The sequence below is a fragment of the Hyperolius riggenbachi genome, chromosome 10, assembly GCF_040937935.1.
Source record: "Hyperolius riggenbachi isolate aHypRig1 chromosome 10, aHypRig1.pri, whole genome shotgun sequence".
In the NCBI taxonomy this organism is placed as follows: Eukaryota; Metazoa; Chordata; class Amphibia; order Anura; family Hyperoliidae; genus Hyperolius; species Hyperolius riggenbachi.
Genome location: NC_090655.1, coordinates 161,932,747 through 161,952,311, shown reverse-complemented (window position 1 = coordinate 161,952,311; position 19,565 = coordinate 161,932,747). Strand labels below are relative to the sequence as shown.

General features: G+C 47.3%; 1 protein-coding gene across 1 annotated transcript in view; it reads left to right on the top strand.

Moving 5' to 3' along the window:
• The window catches only part of SH2D4B (SH2 domain containing 4B), a 1,318,135-nt gene that overhangs the window by 989,412 nt on the left and 309,158 nt on the right, over positions 1-19,565 (top strand). The window lies entirely within an intron of this gene.

Genomic DNA, 19,565 nt, shown 5'->3' with positions numbered 1-19,565 from the left:
TCTCATTTCTATTATATTTATCAATGCATGGCGACAAAATGCATTGCTTTAAGCCTGCATTTTGTCCTCATGCAAGGCCTGGGTTGTGTTACAAAGCGTGGCCTTGCTCTCCTGTACCGCCTCTTCCATCCTGTGTGTTGGGTTAGCGTTGCCAGTCCCATTGGTAGGACTGCTTTTCAGGAATATCTAATTTCTATTACTGTATATACTCGCATATAAGCCGACCCCCAACTTTTACCAAAAAAAAAAAACCAGGGAAAAATGATTGACCCCCATATAAGCCGGGAGTAGGAAATGCTGGATTGGTGCAGGCCGCGTGATTTCCCCCCTACCCCCCCAGTGTGTCCTAGTATAGCTAGTATAGTGCCCAGTATGGGTAGGTAGTGCCCCAGTATAGCTAGTAAAGTGCCCAGTATAGCTAGTATAGTGCCCAGTCTGGGTAGGTAGTGCCCCAGTATAGCTAGTATAGTGCCCAGTATAGCTAGTATTGGTAGGTAGTGCCCCAGTAGAGCTAGTAAAGTGCACAGTATAGCTAGTATAGTGCCCAGTATAGCTAGTAAAGTGCCCAGTATAGCCAGTAAAGTGCCCAGTATAGCCAGTATAGTGCCCAGTATAGCCAGTATAGTGCCCAGTATAGCAAGTATAGTGCCCAGTATAGCTAGTAAAGTGCCCAGTTTAGCCAGTAAAGTGCCCAGTATAGCCAGTATAGTGCCCAGTATAGCCAGTATAGTGCCCAGTATAGCTAGTATAGTCCCTAGTATAGCAAGTATAGTGCCCAGTATAGCCAATAAAGTGCCCAGTATAGCCAGTAGCCCAGTATAGCCAGTATAGAGCCCAGTATATCCAGTAAAGTGCCCAATATAGCCAGTATAGTGCCCAGTATAGCCAGTATAGTGCCCAGTATAGCCAGTATAGTGATTCCCCCCCCCCCCCCCCCGCGGCCGCTGCCGCTGCTATTACCTGTTCAGCCGGCGGCCGCTTCCTCTAATGCGGGTGCCCCTCTCGCTCTCCATCATGCGTATAAGTGTATCACAGCAGCGCGCCCGGCGCTGCTGCTGTGACGAGGCAGGAGAGAGCGGTTCCCTTGGTAACGACGATACACATCACCATTACCAGGGGAACCGCTCTCTCCTGCCTCGTCAAAGCAGCAGCGCTGGGCGTGCTGCTGTGATACACTTATACGCATGATGGAGAGTGAGAGGGGCACCCGGATTAGAGGAAGCGGCCGCCGGCTGAACAGGTAGCAGCGGCGGCCGTGGAGGGAGTGGGCGGGCGGGGGGGGGGGTATCCGCGGACCACCACCCACCACCACCAACCACCCAAGACTCGCATACAAGCTGACCCCCCAACCTTTGGCCCCCTTTTTGGGGTCAAAAATCCGTCTTGTATGCGAGTATATACGGTATATTTATCAATGCATGGTGACAAAATGCATTGCTTTAAGCCTGCATTTTGTCCTCATGCAAGGCCTGGGTTGTGTCACAAAGCGTGGCCTTGCTCTCCTGTACCTCCTCTTCCATCCTGTGTGCTGGGTTAGCGTTGCAGGTCTAATTGGTAGGACTGCTTTTCAGGAATATCTCATTTCTATTATATTTATCAATGCATGGCGACAAAATGCATTGCTTTAAGCCTGCATTTTGTCCTCATGCAAGGCCTGGGTTGTGTCACAAAGCGTGGCCTTGCTCTCCTGTACCTCCTCTTCCATCATGTGTGCTGGGTTAGCATCGCCGGTCCCATTGGTACTAGGACAGCTTTTCAGGATCTCATTTGTATATAATTTATAAATGCATGGCGATAAACTGCATTTGTCTTAAGCGTGCAGTTTTTCCCCATACACGTATGCCTTTTTTGGGAGTTTTATCTATATATATAATAGAGTAAGTGCCTCAACCTTCAAACAAGAAGAAGAAGTAGTGCCCTGCCCCCAGGGCCGGTCCAAGCAAGAAGAAGGGGCTGGTCCAAGCAAGAAGAAGAAGTAGTGTCATATCAAACCAAGGGCAAAGAGGGATAATTTGCATATTCAGTAGTAGTGCATTGTGGGTAACCACAAATGTTCACTTATAGCGGAATTATTGCAGATTTGCTTCTGTTTTAAGAAGGAAAATTACACCAAGCTTTGCTTTTTTTAGTAGGAGGGATTTTTGGTCTCTTTTATCCCCCTATACATTCTTAGTAGTTTGGGTCACCCTGAGCTGCTTGGTCACTCTGTTGTACTGGTCAAAGCCCTATCTCATACAGCCATATCAATCTCTGTTATGGCTAGCATTCATGAAAGTGCTGTCGGTATGGAGAATCAGTGTGGGAAAACACCACTGATGGTGTTTTTGACTTCTGGCTGCTGATTCATAAAACAAAGTATCCAGGTGCGGTTGCAGTGCGGACATTCCCCGAACTAGGCAGGCGGTAGGCTTGCGGAGACACGGAAGCTGCCGAGTTGATACATTTCTCCGAGTTCTGCTCTACTGCAGCTGCCTGGGAGGACTCTGTGTCTCCATTCACTTAACATTGTTATCGCCACATCAGAGGGAGCTCCTATCGCTTGCGGTGATCTTTATGAATTAACATTTTGCTACATTTTTTACAACAATCACCGCACAAGGCGGTGATTTATCGCTCTGCTCGGTAATGTCAGCTTTTGATGCGGAAGGAGCCTTTATGAATGCAGATTTTGCTACGTGTGCGGGAAAGTCAGCTGTTTGAAGCATTTCCGCATGTGGAAATGCTTTATGAATGATAGCCTATGTAGTGATGAGAACCAAAGGTCTGAAATAGGCTGTCACATGTGGGTTTGATATGACTGTGTAAAACTTAAAGCTATAGGCTTGCTTGGCTTACTAAGGGTGAAAAGGAATAATTTGCATATTTAGTATCGGCACATTGTGGGTAATCACAAATGTTCACTTTTAGTTGAGTAATTGCATATTTCTTTCTGTTTTAGGAAATCAAATTACACCAAGCTTTGCTTTTTTTAGTAGGAGGTCTTTTTGGTCCCTTTTATCCCCCTATACATTACGAGTATTTTGGGTCACCCTGAGCTGCTTGGTTACTCTGTTGTACTGGTCCAAGCCCTATCTCATACAGCTGTATCAATCCTAGCCATGTACAGATGAGGACCAAAAGTCTGAAACTGGCTGTCTACATGTGGGTTTGATATGACTGTGTAAAATTTAAAGCTATATGCTTGCTATACACCAGCAGCTTTGGATGCTTGCTTGGCTTACCAAGGGGGAAAAGGAATTATTTGCATATTTAGTAGCAGTGCATTGTGGGTAACCACAAATGTTCACTTATAGCTGAATTATTGCATATTTCCTTCTGATTTAGGAAGGCAAATTATACCAAGCTTTGCTTTTTTTAGTAGGAGATCTTTTTGATCCCTTTCATTCCCCTATACATTACGAGTGGTTTGGGTCACCCTCAGCTGCTTGGTTACTCTGTTGTACTGGTCCAAGCCCTATCTCATACAGCCGTATCAATCCCTGCCATGTACTGATGAGGACCAAAAGTCTGAAACTGGCTGTCTACATGTGGGTTTGATATGACTGTGTAAACTTTAAAGCTATATGCTTGCTATACACCAGTGTCTCTAGATGCTTGCTTGGCTTACCAAGGGGGGAAAGGGGTAATTTTCATATTTAGTAGCAGTGCATTGTGGATAACCACAAATGTTCACTTATAGCTGAATTATTGCAGAATTCCTTTTGTTTTAAAAAGGCAAATTACACCAATACAGTGTGCGGCATTGCAGGAAGTGACGACAGTGGAACGCATGATGGAACACGGAAGAGGTGAGTCATCCCCGCCCGCTGCCTCTTACTAATAGTGGCGGCTGCTACTGTGGTTAAGCAGGAGGGGGAGTGCACATGGGGGACCAAGGTGAGGGGGGGTTTCCTGAATCCTGCTGAGCTTAAGCTGGAGGGGGAGCGCACATGGGGGACCCAATTGAGGGGGGGTCCAACCGCCCTCCCCACCGCTGTGCCCAATACCCCCTTCCTGCCCTCTACCCTCGTATGTGGCATATGCTACGCCGCGGGTCGGCTAGTTTGTTTTATTTGTATTTATTGGCAGTCAAGAATAATTGGCGCACTGCTCTGCAAACATGAGTCCCTGCTTTTATTCTAGCCTAAGATCTATGTGTAAAATGCCCCATCACTATTTCCAACCCATTTTTCAGAAGTTTCTGCAGGCATGCTCGGGTCCCCATTGACTTCAATTAGGCTCCGTGTTCAGCCGAATATCCTGAACATCCGGACCATGTTCGGCCGAGCCGACCCGAGCCCGAATATCTGGGTGTTCGATCAACACTGCTCCTGACCAGCACAGGTGTCACTTTTGGCTTCCAGCCACGTCCTCTGAGATTTCTCACAGTGCAAAGCATCTTGTATTTTTTAATACTGTAGCCACTGGAACTTGAAAACATTTAGAATTGGCCTTGTGGCACTTTCCTGACTGAGAGCAGCCACAATGCACACCCGCAGGTCCTCACCGAGCTCCTTTGTCTTACCATGACTGCCTACAAACCAGCTGCAGAGAGCTGCTGTTTTTCACCTGTTGAGTTGATTAAAACAGCTGTTCCCAATTAATCAGGGTAATTAGGATGCTTTAGAACAGCTTGGACTATTTGGAGTGGTATAGAACTTTGGATTTTCTGACAGACTTTGACAGTTTGTGAAGGGTATGAATAATTTCGGACTGGACACTTTTTGTTCAAATGTAAATAAAAACTGAGAAATGTTTTTGTCCCCCCCCCCACACACACACAATAATGCCTCTTGTACATCGTCTTATTATCTTTTGGGAGACTACTATATAATTTCCCATCAAAAAAATTACTTGCTGGTTGAATAAAAGTAACTTTCAGGCCTGGAACCCACTAGGAGTGATTTTCTGAGCGCTTTGTGATTTGAAAAGCTCTTTCTAATGTAACACTATGGATGTGATCCCACTGGAGCAATGTGATTTTATAAAATCCCCCATAGCATTGCATTACCAAGAGCTTTTTCAAATCACTAGCGCGTAGAAAAGGCTGCTAGTGGGTTTGAGCCCTAAGTCAAGATTTGCCAGGGGTATGAATAATTATAGGCAGGACTGTAGATATGCACATGTAAAGGGATACAGACAAGCCTTTTTTAAGGTCTCTTTCTCTTGCTCTGTTATTCTCAAGTCCGCATCAGATCAAATGGGCTGAGAAGCAGGACTCATTTCCAATTTTTGCAGGACAAAAGGTCCAAAAAATCTGGACACCTAACCTTTTGGATGGACAAGGGGACAGGGGGTGGAGTCAAGGGTGGAGCCAACAGCATACTCTCTGAAGGGTAGTGCGATCACAATATTTTCAAATTGTAAAGAAATATAGAGGGGGTGGGTGTACGGAGAGAGAAATTAGATCTACTTACCGATGGCTTCCTCCAGCCCCCTGCAGTCTATCAGGTTCCTCACTGTCGTTCTGATTCCCTCCATGGCGCTGCAATCTCCTCTGAAATATCCGGCTACTGAACATGCGTGGGCTGTCTGCGTACCTCCTCTATGGTGCGCCAACGGCCAGGAGTGTTCTATAGATGTGCAGTTTAAGTCTCTGTAAACTGCACAAGTGCAGAACACTCCTGGGTCACAGGAGCACAATAGAGGAGGCACGCAGATTTGCTCACACATGCACAGTAGCCGGATCTTTCAAAGCCATTGTGCAGCAAATCATATCTACTGTAAGGGAACTGATAGACTGCTGGGGGCTGGAAGAAGCCCCAGCTAAGTAAATCTGAACCTTCCTTCTTATGTATGGATGTTCCAGATTCAGGCAAGCTATACAGCAGGAAGTAAGCCTACATCAGATATACACACACATAACTGCTGCTGATGCTATAAATTCATCTAAGCAGTGCACAGTGTATTTATTACCAAAGGAAATCATGCCATTTTGCCCTGATTACTACTTTGTTCTTTCAGAGCCAAGTATTTGGGTAACAGTTAAAAGTTATTCTATTACACAAAACTCAGCAGGTATCTCCCCTGTTGATAGGGACTAAGGAGCAATCGCACACTCTCTCCTTCCCCTTCTTCAGACCCCAAACAGCACTCCTTGCAATGTTTATTTGTCTGGAGGAATGCTTCCCTGCCCCCATACCTCCCACACATCCTCCAGTTGAACTGTCAATGCACTTGACCTGGATAGGGGGCAATCGGTGCCCTCGCTTTGACTTGGTAAATAAAAGACTGTGACAACATTTGGATTTTAAATTGGCCACAGCTTTTATTCCCATAACCAACAATTTTATTTGACAGTAAATCAAACAATTTCCTTTACATAAATCACTTTTCCAAAGTGTTAAAAACACGCATTAATAAAGAACACATCGGAGTCCCCTGACAAAGGCCGCCCAATTAAACAAGCCGCAGCACAACCCGTACCAGCCACCAGCCACAGTTATAACAGCTCGATGGGTACACAACACTGCCGGCTCAACTTAAACATCCACATGGGCCTTGTCCGGAGCCCCGCCACAAGTCATGCTGTGACAATAAAACACACGACGTTTGTCCTGCTGATGCCAGGTGCTTCAGGGGAGGGTGGGAGGGGTTTCTTCCTTGCTGGATCCCAAGAGGAAGTAAAACTTCTTCTCCCTGTCTTTTGTTGTTTGGCCAGCTCCCTTGCCCACCCTAATCTCACACCTTGACCTCCACTGCCCTTTCTTGTCCTGCAGTGAGGTCACCAGCCCCCAGGCCAGGTCATGCCCCCTCGTCGCCCAGCTCCGCCTTGCTCTGGGGGGTTTCTTTCACCAGCTCTCTCAAAGCTGGATAGTGCAGAAGATTACAGGCACAAGGATGTTCTTTCCTGACAACCAGGATGAGACACTTGTTGCAAGCAGGAGAGGAAGGTATGCATGCCATGCTAGCAGCCATAGAGAGCTTTCTCCTCTCTGTTTTGGCTGGGACTTGGATGCTGGGGCTGTGGGGGCGTGGCACACTCGGCTGGCTGCCTCTCACTTCTACTGGCTGGAGAGAGGTGCCAGCTAAAAAAAGGAGGCTACTGATTGGAGAGAGGGAGGAGTAGGCAGCTGCTTGATGTTTCTGATGCGGACTCTCCTAGCCACGATCGTCTGCTGCACATGCGCACATGAGAATTTGCCATGGTCAGCAAAATTCACAAATTTAGATTGGGGTGTAATGGTTAAGGGCTCTGCCTCTGACACAGGAGACACAGGAGACCAGGGTTCAAATCTCGGCTCTGCCTGTTCAGTAAGCCAGCACCTATTCAGTAGGAGACCTTTGGCAAGTCTCCCTAACACTGCTACTGCCTATAGAGCTCGCCATAGTGGCTGCTGCTCTGGCGCTTTGAGTCCGCCAGGAGAAAAGCGCAATATAAATGTTATTTGTCTTGTCTTGTCTAGACGGATGCCAATTCTAAATTACGGACAAGTACAGACATGCAAAATTTAAAGGGAAATAGAGGGATTGTTCGTACACAGACGGACAGTTGGCATCACTGGCAGGACTGTGTGTCTCTCCCTATTGGCTCTCTGCTACATCGGTCAACAGCATGGTGATTGTGGGTTACTAACTGATCAGAGCTGGAGATAAATAACAAACATATTTACTTGATTTGAATGCTTTAATTGTTGTGAACTGCCTTTCCTTGAGGTATTTACTGCACAAGTTGGTAATTTACCTCACTAGTCTGTAATTTTACTTTACAGTGCGGTGATAGTGAATTGGCATTTTGCAAACTGACCGGTAGAATTGTCTCAAACCTCCGATTTTAGGTTCGCGAACTTCGAATGCGAACTTTCGCAAAGTTTGAGTTTACGCGAACTTCGCGAACCGCCATAGACTTCAATGGGCAGGCGAACTTTCAAAACTACAAACACTAATTCTGGCCACAAAAGTGATGGATAAGATGTTTCAAGGGGTCTAACACCTTGGTGGAGTGGGATACACACCAAAAGTCCCGGGGAAAAATCCAGGGTTTAAGGGCAGAAATCACATTGCATTGCTAAATTGGAGGCCTAAAGTGCTTTAAAACATCTTGCGTGTGTATACATCAGTCAGGTAGTGTAATTAGTGTACTGCTTCACACTGACAGACTAAAATCACTGTATAGCGCACCGCAAACAGCTGTTTGTGTAGTGACGGCCTGCTGGACTGGTGCGCACCATGGCAAGAGTGCAGGCGATGGCGGTTTTCAAGCCCATATGGTTGGGCTGAGGTAGCTCAATGACAGAACAACAGTGAGTGAGTGTCCAGCTGATCGAATTTGGTCTGTCCACAATGAAGCAACAATCTTATTATCTTCTTGGGTCAGGTGTGCCCCCCAACCCCAACACACTCATTTAGCCGGTCATTGCTTCATTGTGATACGCAAGCCCCTTCACTGCAGCAAGGTAATGATCACGAAGGGGAATTGACACATGTACATGTCTTTTGTTTTGTTATTGCAGCCAGAAAAATTAGGCAGGCATGTACACGAACCAGAAAAATTATTATAGCGGTCGCTGCTAGCAGCAGCCTTAAGAATTCAGGAATCCACCTGGAGTCCTGGACCCTGTTGGTGGTGGCGGAGAAGGCAGTCAAGCGGCATGCAGGCAGAGATGCTGTGTGGGGACTGACTTAGTCCTGGGGTAGGCAGTCACACGACGTGCAGGCAGAGATGCTGCGTGTGTGGACTTATTTAGTCTTTGGGCAGGACTTGACTAATATTATTTGCGGTTACACAGGTGCAGTGAAAAGGTTGCAGTGACTGCTGGTACAAAAATGTGCGGTCACAGAGGTGCAGTGAAAGGTATGCAGTGACTGGTATTACAAATGTGCAGCTGTCATACACATAGGTACAGGTATGTAGTGACTGGTATATAAAACTGCGTGCTGTTACACAGGTGCAGTGAAAGGTATGCACAGCACGGACTGGTATTACAAATGTGCAGCTGTCACACACACAGGTACAGTGAACAGGTATAAAGTGACAGGTATATAAAACTGTGTGCTCTTACACAGGTGCAGTGAAAGGTATGCATGAACTGGTATTACAAATGTGCAGCTATCACACACACAGGTATAGTGAACAGGTATGAAGTGACTGGTATATAAAACTGTGTGCTGTTACACAGGTGCAGTTCAAAGGTATGCACGGACTGGTATTACAAAGTTGCAGCTGTCACACACACAGGTACAGTGAACAGTTATGCAGTGACTGGTATATAAAACTGCATGCTGTTACACAGGTGCAGTGAAAGGTATGCACGGCACGGAATGGTATTACAAATGTGCAGATGTCACACACACAGGTGCAGTGAAAAGGTAGGCACTGAATGTGCTGGGCCTGGCACAGTATAGCAATTAGCAAGGGCCAGCTGCTGCAGACAGGGCTGTATATGCAAGTGTCAGTGGGCCACACACAAAAAAAAGAGCTGTTTTGGGGTGCTTTTTAGCAATAAGTATTAGCAAGGAGCAAGCTAACAAGCCTAACAAGAGCCTAACTAAGCTTTACCTATGTCTCTGCAGCAACCTCTCCCTTCTCTCACTACTACAGCAGCAGACTGTAACGATCGGTGTAACACAGAGAGAGTCTGATTACCGGTGAACTGCAGTATCACCGAGAATACAGAATATACCCGATTATTGATGATCTGCTGTATCACCGATAATCAGATATATCTACTAACCTCTGGACACCTGAGATATGCGAGTGTTGGTGCAACAGTAATACTTTGAGTACTGCACCTCAGGAGAAGGTACAGAAGCAGTAAGGAGTACTGCACAGAAGTATGTTCCTTCCGTTGGCCTAGACTCTCCCGGAGGAGGGGCTAGGCTGAAAGTAGGAAGGACAGAGTGTGAGTGACACCAGTGAGAGGGTGTCACTAACAAGTCTGGGAACTGCCTCTAACAGTAAGGCCAGTTCTCAAGGTCGGGCAAGCCAGGTCGTTAACACACAGACAGATAAGGTACAGATTCAGGAGACAGATACGGAATCCAATGAACAGGCAGGGTTTGGCAACGGAGTATCAGAATAGCAAGGTACAGAATCAGGAGGCAAATACAGAGTCCAGGAACGAGCAGAGTTTGGCAACAGGATTTAAGAAATAGCAAGGTACAGAATCAGAGTTCAGAGGAATAGTCAGGGAGGCAAAAGGTCATAACAAATAATACAGTTCAATATTCCTAATGCTAAGGTGTGAGCTCCTTGATCATCAACACCTTTGGAAACTATGCTAGAACACAGAAACAGACAAGGTCTGAGTGCTACCACGTAGTGATCGTGATGCCAGACACCAGAGAAATGACCAGCACCCAGTATATATACTATAGCGCTCTCCAGCGCCACCCCTAAGTGCTGGACCAATGGAAGGTGGTAAAAATGTCAGCTGACCAGCTTGGTCAGCTGACTCTTCTCTGGCTGTCATATAAGCTCTGCCTCTCAGCGCGCGTGTGCGTCCTTCTGAACCTGTGAGGACTAGCAGTCCCAGCCACACCAGACACGTTTTGCAATGTATCCGCTGATTCGGGCGCGGGGGGCGCCGCACTGCTCTCCAAGCAAGCGGCGGCTTCCCCGCGTCCAACCACAATGTCAGTAGTATTGCTATGCGCGCAATCCGCCGCATCCAACGCGGACTCCACCGCTCTGCCCATGTGGCGGTTTCTTCTCGTTGTGCCGCCATGTTGGACGAGGAAACAGCCGTCTCACTCTGAGCACTTGCGGCGGCTTTTCCGCGTTTCCTCACAGTACCCCCCCCCCCCTGAGGAGTGGACTCCGGACAACTCCTACCAGGCTTCTCAGGATGCAACGCGTGGAACACCCTTCTTAATTTGTCAGCATGCATGCGACCTTCAGGTACCCATGATCTCTCCTCAATACCATACCCTTTCCAATGAACCAGATATTGTACTGAGTTCTGAACTATGCGTGAGTCTAAAATCTTCTCTACTTCGTACTCAGGTTGTTCATCTATCATCACAGGAGGAGGAGGAGTGGGACCCACATGGACTGCTGGCTTAAGCAGGGACACATGAAAGGATCTTACGCCACGCATACTGGCAGGAAGATCAATGGCATAAGTAACATTGTTGATCTTTCTAGTTACTGGAAACGGACCCACAAACCTGGGCCCCAACTTGGCTGAGGGCTGTTTCAAGGTCAAGTGACGTGTGGACACCGAGACTAAGTCTCCTGGTTGAAACCTCCACTCTAAGGAACGTCTTTTGTCAGCTTGACCTTTTTGACTTTGAAACGCCTTTTCTAAATTATTTTTCATGATCCACCACATGTCTTTAAATGACCTTTGCCAGGCCTCCAGAGCTGGAAACGGGGTGGAGGCGACTGGCAATGGGGAGAATTTAGGCAACTTCCCGGTCACTATCTGAAATGTACAAAATCCCGAGGAAGAACTTTTCAAATTATTATGCGCAAATTCTGCGAAGGGCAAAAACTTGACCCAATCATTTTGCGCTTCTGCAACGTAACACCTCAAAAACTGTTCCAATGATTGATTGACTCTTTCAGTCTGACCATTGGTCTGTGGGTGGTAGCCCGACGAAAATGACAGTTCCATGCCCATTTGGTGACAAAATGCCTTCCAAAATCTCGAAACAAATTGGACTCCCCGATCCAACACAATGTTTTCCAGAATGCCATGCAATCGGAAAACATGGCTGATGAACAAATCGGCCAACTCCTGGGCCGAGGGGAGTCCTTTCAAAGGCACAAAATGGGCCATTTTACTAAAGCGGTCGACTACCACCCAAATGACCGACATGCCCTCAGACCTGGGAAGTTCACCCACAAAATCCATGGACAAGTGGGTCCACGGCTCACTCGGGGTGGACAAGGGCTGCAACGATCCCACAGGTGCCAGCCGGGAGGGCTTACTCTTCGCACACACCGCACAGTCTCTATTATACTCCTTGCAATCTGTTGCCAGAGAAGGCCACCACGCGCACCTGGCAACCAGATCCTGTGTTCTGGAGGCCCCAGGGTGTCCCGCATTTTTGTGTGAGTGGAACATCTGTAAAATCTGAAGATGGAATGGCAGTGGTACAAACATAACCCCCTTGGGCTTCCCCTCCGGGACGTCCTGCTGAAAGGGACCTAAAGTCTCTGTCCAATCTTTCCAAGTCTCAGTTGTTGCTAGTACCAGTTTCTGTGGGATAATGGTCTCTGGGGCGGAGGGCAGTGGACAGGGCATCTGCCTTAATGTTTTTGCTACCCGGAGTGTACGTAATTTTAAATCTGAACCTCGAGAAGAACAATGACCATCGAGCCTGACGGAGGCTTAATCTCTTAGCTCCCTCGATGTATTCCAAGTTTTTGTGATCAGTGTAAACTGTAATCGTATGTTCTGCTCCTTCCAACCAATGACGCCATTCTTCAAAGGCCAATTTGATGACCAGGAGCTCCATGTTGCCTATATCGTAGTTTCTCTTTGCCGGAGAGAACCTACGAGAAAAATAGGCACATGGGTGCAATCTACCCTGCAACCCTGACCGCTGGGACAGCACAGCCCCTACCCCGACCTCCGAGGCATCCACCTCCACAATAAAGGGATAGGAGGTGTCAACGTGTCTTAGGATGGGTGCAGAGCAAAACAAATCTTTCAAAGTGGACAATGCATGCAGAGCTTCTGGAGACCAGTGGATAGTATCTGCCCCTTTCTTAGTGAGACTGGTGAGGGGTGCAATGACAGTGGAGTACCCCTTTATGAACCTTCTATAGTAATTGGCAAAGCCTAAAAATCTCTGAAGAGATTTTAACCCCACTGGTTGAGGCCATTCCAACACAGCAGAGACCTTGGCAGGATCCATAGACAGGCCCGAGGTGGAAATTATGTACCCTAAAAAGGTGACAGATGTTACCTCGAAGATGCACTTCTCCAATTTAGCGTGAAGCATGTTTTGCCTTAGTTTGTCCAATACAAACTTGACGTGTGTCCCGTGCTCAGAGAGGTTGTTTGAGAAAAAAGGTATATCATCTAGGTATACTAACACGAATTTGCCCAACACCTCCCTGAATACCTCATTAATTAGTTCTTGGAAGACGGCCGGGACGTTACACAACCCGAAGGGCATCACTAGGTACTCGTAATGCCCGTCGGGCGTGTTAAAGGCCGTCTTCCATTCATCGCCCTTTCTAATCCGCACCAGGTTGTATGCACCCCGTAAATCCAATTTTGAAAAGATCTTAGCGTCGTTAACCTGTGTAAACAAGTCATCTATCAGGGGCAATGGGTAGCGATTCTTCACTGTGATTTTATTCAGGCCCTGGTAATCAATACATGGCTGCAGGCCGCCGTCTTTTTTCTTAACAAAAAAGAACCCTGCACCAGCGGGCGACCGGGAAGGGCGAATTAACCCCTTGGCTAAATTTTCACGAATGTACTCCTGCGTGGCCACTTTCTCTGGCCCAGACAAATTGTAGAGATGACCCCTAGGGGGCATACAACCAGATCAGAGATCGATGGGGCAATCAAACGGGCGATGTGGAGGTAACTTATCAGCAGCCTTGGGACAGAACACATCGGAATACTCGGAATATTGTACTGGTACACCCTCTAAATGAATCCTGGTCTGGCCCAGTGTCACCCTCCCTAAACACTGCTGAAAACAATGAGCTGACCAGCTAGCTAGCTGACCAGTGGCCCATTTGATCTGTGGAGAGTGAAGGTGCAACCATGGCATGCCAAGGATGACTGTGGAGGTGGTCATGTGTAACACAAAAAACTGCAGTTTCTCCTAATGTAGCACCCCTATAGTGACTTCCACCTCTGGTGTCTGAGACAGCGGATGATTACTTTGCAGGGGGGAATCATCTACTGCCGTAACCTGAATGGGTGGTTTTACCGGGGTACCCAATTTCTTTGCAAATTCGAAATCCATAAAATTAGCTGCAGAGCCGGAATCAACAAAAGCCTCAGAAACCTCAGTTTTATCTTCCCATGTAACAGTACAAGGAAGAAGTAATCGTTTATCTTCTAGGGGTAAAAGTCATGCGCCTAGGGTGTTACCCCCTACAACTCATAGGCGGTAGCGTTTCCCGACTTGTTAGGGCAACTACGTACTCTATGACTTCCCCTCTGCGCAGTAAAGACACAGCTGCTCAGACATCCTACGTCTTCGCTCCACTTGGGATAGTTTCGACCGACCAATTTGCATTGGTTCGGGTGGAGGCGAGACGGGAGGAGGTGGAGTTACTGGAGGCGCAGCGTAGGACACTATTCTTACATGACTACTACCCCGGGTCTGTTTCTGATAGCGCAGCTTGCGGTCGACTCGAATGGCCGATGAAATGGCCTCATCGACTATTTTTGGTTCAGGCAGACTTAACATGAGATCTGAGACCACATCTGACAACCCTGATAAGAAACAATCTAAGAGTGCATAGGTGTCCCACCTGGCTGAAACTGACCACCTCCTAAATTCGGCTGCGTAATCCTCGACCGGACCCTTGCCTTGACGCAAAAGCTTGAGCTTCCGCTCAGAAGTCGCAGCAAGGTCTGGGTCGTCGTAAATTACTGCCATAACTTTAAAAAATTCATCCACTGAGGTGAGGGCTAAGTCTCCGGTGGGCAAACTGTACGCCCACGTCTGAGAATTGCCTGATAACAAAGTCTTAATAAATGTGACCCTTTGAGCCACAGTTCCAGAAGATCGGGGTCTCAACTCAAAGTAAGATAACACTCTACTTCTAAAATTTCGGAAGTCAGATCTGTGACCAGAAAATTTCTCAGGTACAGGCAAACGTATGTCAGAGCTAGGAGGGGATCGCACCTCATCCACTGCTATCTGGAGGGTTTGTAAAGAACCAGACAAGGCGTGAATCATAGTCTTGTGACTACCCAGCACTTAGTTGATGTTTTCCACCGAAGTGGCAAGTGCGCCCAGACGGTCAGTGTGTGCGTCCATTTGCATTTTGGTGTGGCGTTCTGTAATGATCGGTGTAACACAGAGAGGGTCTGATTACCGGTGAACTGCAGTATCACCGAGAATACAGAATATACCCGATTATTGATGATCTGCAGACAGTGCTGGTCGTAATGGAAAAAGCTGCGCTTACGGATCATTACGCGTAATTTTACGCTATTACGCATTACGAAATTACGCTTACGGCATAGACATTAAATTTCGGTACATGTCTGTAATTACGCATTGCCCTTACGCAATTACGCGTAAGAATACCGTAATTCAGGTTGTTACGTTATAGGCTTACGCGTAAAATCCTACTAGCAATTAATGCGTAAGGTCATGCTGCCAAGCGGAAAAGTTGACGCATGGATCAATGTTAGGTAGCCGCCGACTTTAAGGGTTAATAGCAAAGCCCCCTTAAGTGCTAAGAGCCTCAAATTTGGAGAATATATTAGGAGATCAGAAGGAATAAGAGGAAAAATTTTTTTTTAAAAAAGACTTTATAGTTTTTGAGAAAATCGATGTTAAAGTTTCAAAGGAAAAATATATACATTTAAAAACCCGCCGACTTTAACGGTTAATAGCAAAGCCTGCTTAAAATTTAGGAACACCAAATTCACAGGGTATATTAAGGGGATCAGTGGGAATAAGAGGAAAAAATTTTTTTCAAAAAGACCTTATAGTTTTTGAGAAAATCGATTTTTAAGTTTCAAGGGCAAAAATGTCTTTTAAATGCGGAAAATGTCCGTTTTTTTTGCACAGGTAACAATAGTGTTTTATTTTCATAGATTCCCCCAAGTGGGAAGAGTTTTACTTACTTCGTTCTGAGTGTGGGAAATATTAAAAAAAAAACGACGTGGGGTCCCCCCTCCCAGACCTCTTTAACCCCTTGTCCCCCATGCAGACTGGGATAGCCAGAATGCGGAGCACCGGCCGCGTGGGGCTCCGCACCCTGACTATACCAGCCCGCATGGTCCATGGATTAGGGGTATCGGAAGGGGAGGGGCAGCCAAGCTTTCCCCTCCCCCTCCGAGCCCTTGTCCAATCCAAGGACAAGGGGCTCTTCTCCACCTCCGATGGGCGGTGGAGGTGGAGGCCGCGATTTCCTGGGGGGGGGGGGGTCATGGTGGCATCTGGGAGTCCCCTTTAAAAATGGGTCCCCCAGATGCCCACCCCCCCTCCCAGGAGAAATGAGTATAGAGGTACTTGTACCCCTTACCCATTTCCTTTAAGAGTTAAAAGTAAATAAACACACAAACACATAGAAAAAGTATTTTAATTGAACAAAAAACATAACCACGAAAAAAGTCCTTTAATATTCTTAATTAACCATTAATACTTACCTGTCCCTTTAAAAGCCAGTTCCCACGCAATATCCTCGGAAATATACTAATCAGTTACAATGTAACAAAGTTATTACAATGTAACAACTTTGTTACTTTGTAACACCACCGCACCCGACGTCACTCGCCGCTCACCCGCCGGCCGCCGCATACACGCTAAGTCCCCGCCGGCTCCCGCCGTCCACTCCGCCCACACCTGTCACCCATATACATGCTGGCACCCATGGGTGCCAGCATGTATATAGGTGACATGTGGGAGAGGCGGGGAGGGCAGCGGAGCCAGCGAGGACTTAGCGTCCTAAACCCGACAGAGCTCTGAGCTATATAGCTCAGAGCTCTCGAAAGCATCTTTGTATTTGGGCTCCAAGGAGCCCCATTGGTCCTTAGCAGACCAATGGGGTTCCTTCAAATCAGAAGGAACCCCATTGGTCTGCTAAGGACCAATGGGGCTCCTTGGAGCCCAAATACAAAGATGCTTTAGAGAGCTCTGAGATAGCTCAGAGCTCTGTCGGGTGTGCAGGACGCTAAGTCCCGCCGGCTACGCTGCCCTCCCCGCCTCTCCCACATGTCACCTATATACATGCTGGCACCCATGGGTGCCAGCATGTATATGGGTGACAGGTGTGGGCGGAGTGGACGGCGGGAGCCGGCGGGGACTTAGCGTGTATGTGGCGGCCGGCATTACGGCATTACATTGTAATAACTTTGTTACATTGTAACTGATTAGTATATTTCCGAGGATATTGCGTGGGAACTGGCTTTTAAAGGGACAGGTAAGTATTAATGGTTAATTAAGAATATTAACCAGCTGGGCGGTATGGACGAGCTCAGCTCGTCCATCACCGCCGGAGGCTGCCGCTCAGGCCCTGCTGGGCCGATTTGCATCAAATAAAGAGCAGCACACGCAGCCGGCACTTTGCCAGCCGCGTGTGCTGCCCGATCGCCGCCGCTCTGCGGCGATCCGCCGCGAGCAGCGGCGAAAGAGGGTCCCCCCAGCCGCCTGAGCCCAGCGTAGCCGGAACAAAAAGTTCCGGCCAGCGCTAAAGGCTGGATCGGAGGCGGCAGACGTCAGGACGTCGGCTGACGTCCATGACGTCACTCCGCTCGTCGCTATGGCGACGATCTAAGCAAAACAAGGAAGGCCGCTCATTGCGGCCTTCCTTGTTTATTCTGGGCGCCGGAGGCGATCGGAAGAACGCCTCCGGAGCGCCCTCTAGTGGGCTTTCATGCAGCCAACTTTCAGTTGGCTGCATGAAATAGTTTTTTTTTTATTAAAAAAAAACCCTCCCGCAGCCACCCTGGCGATTTAATCAGAACGCCAGGGTGGTTAAAGGACTTTTTTCGTGGTTATGTTTTTTGTTCAATTAAAATACTTTTTCTATGTGTTTGTGTGTTTATTTACTTTTAACTCTTAAAGGAAATGGGTAAGGGGTACAAGTACCTCTATACTCATTTCTCCTGGGAGGGGGGGTGGGCATCTGGGGGACCCGTTTTTAAAGGGGACTCCCAGATGCCACCATGAACCCCCCCCCCCCCAGGAAATCACGGCCTCCACCTCCACCGCCCATCGGAGGTGGAGAAGAGCCCCTTGTCCTTGGATTGGACAAGGGCTCGGAGGGGGAGGGGAAAGCTTGGCTGCCCCTCCCCTTCCGAGACCCCCCAATCCATGGACCATGCGGGCTGGTATAGTCAGGGTGTGGAGACCCACGCGGCCGGTGCTCCGCATTCTGGCTATCCCAGTCTGCATGGGGGACAAGGGGTTAAAGAGGTCTGGGAGGGGGGACCCAACGTCGTTTTTTTTTATATTTCCCACACTCAGAACGAAGTAAGTAAAACTCTTCCCACTTGGGGGAATCTATGAAAATAAAACACTATTGTTACCTGTGCAAAAAAAACGGACATTTTCCGCATTTAAAAGACATTTTTGCCCTTGAAACTTAAAAATCGATTTTCTCAAAAACTATAAGGTCTTTTTGAAAAAAATTTTTTTCCTCTTATTCCCACTGATCCCCTTAATATACCCTGTGAATTTGGTGTTCCTAAATTTTAAGCAGGCTTTGCTATTAACCGTTAAAGTCGGCGGGTTTTTAAATGTATATATTTTTCCTTTGAAACTTTAACATCGATTTTCTCAAAAACTATAAAGTCTTTTTGAAAAAAAAAATTTCCCTCTTATTCCTTCTGATCTCCTTAATATATTCTCCAAATTTGAGGCTCTTAGCACTTAAGGGGGCTTTGCTATTAACCCTTAAATTCGGCGGCTTTTTTATATTATACGGGAGCGTAATATTACGCGATTACGGCAGACTGTGTAATTTCAATGGGAGTTTACTGTCTTACGCGTAATTTGTTACGCGTAAAACGTAACCCACGGTCTACGCGTAATTAATTACGCGTAATACCGTAACCTTACACGTAACGCTTACGGTGCATTTGTAGTGAATTACGATGCGTAATTACGCTAATGTGTAATTTCGGCCCAGCACTGTCTGCAGTATCACCGATAATCAGATATATCTACTAACCTCTGGACACCTGAGATATGTGAGTGTTGGTGCAACAGTAATACTTTGAGTATTGCACCTCAGGAGAAGGTACAGAAGCAGTAAGGAGTACTGCACAGAAGTATGTTCCTTCCGTTGGCCTAGACTCTCCCGGAGGAGGGGCTAGGCTGAAAGTAGGAAGGACAGAGCGTGAGTGACACCAGTGAGAGGGTTTGACTAACAGGTCTGGGAACTGCCTCTAACAGTAAGGCCAGTTCTCGAGGTCGGGCAAGCCAGGTCGTTAACACACAGACAGATAAGGTACAGATTCAGGAGACAGATACGGAATCCAATGAACAGGCAGGGTTTGGCAACGGAGTATCAGAATAGCAAGGTACAGAATCAGGAGGCAAATACAGAGTCCAGGAACGAGCAGAGTTTGGCAACAGGATTTCAGAAATAGCAAGGTACAGAATCAGAGTTCAGAGGAATAGTCAGGCAGGCAAAAGGTCATAACAAATAATACAGTTCAATATTCCTAATGCTAAGGTGTGAGCTCCATGATCATCAGCACCTTTGGAAACTATGCTAGAACACAGAAACAGACAAGGTCTGAGTGCTACCACGTAGTGATCGCGACGCCAGACACCAGAGAAATGACCAGCACCCAGTATATATACTATAGCGCTCTCCAGTGCCACCCCTAAGTGCTGGACCAATGGAAGGTGGTAAAAATGTCAGCTGACCAGCTTGGTCAGCTGACTCTTCTCTGGCTGTCATATAAGCTCTGCCTCTCAGCGCGCGCGTGCTTCTGAACCTGTGTGGACTAGCAGTCCCAGCCACACCAGACACGTTT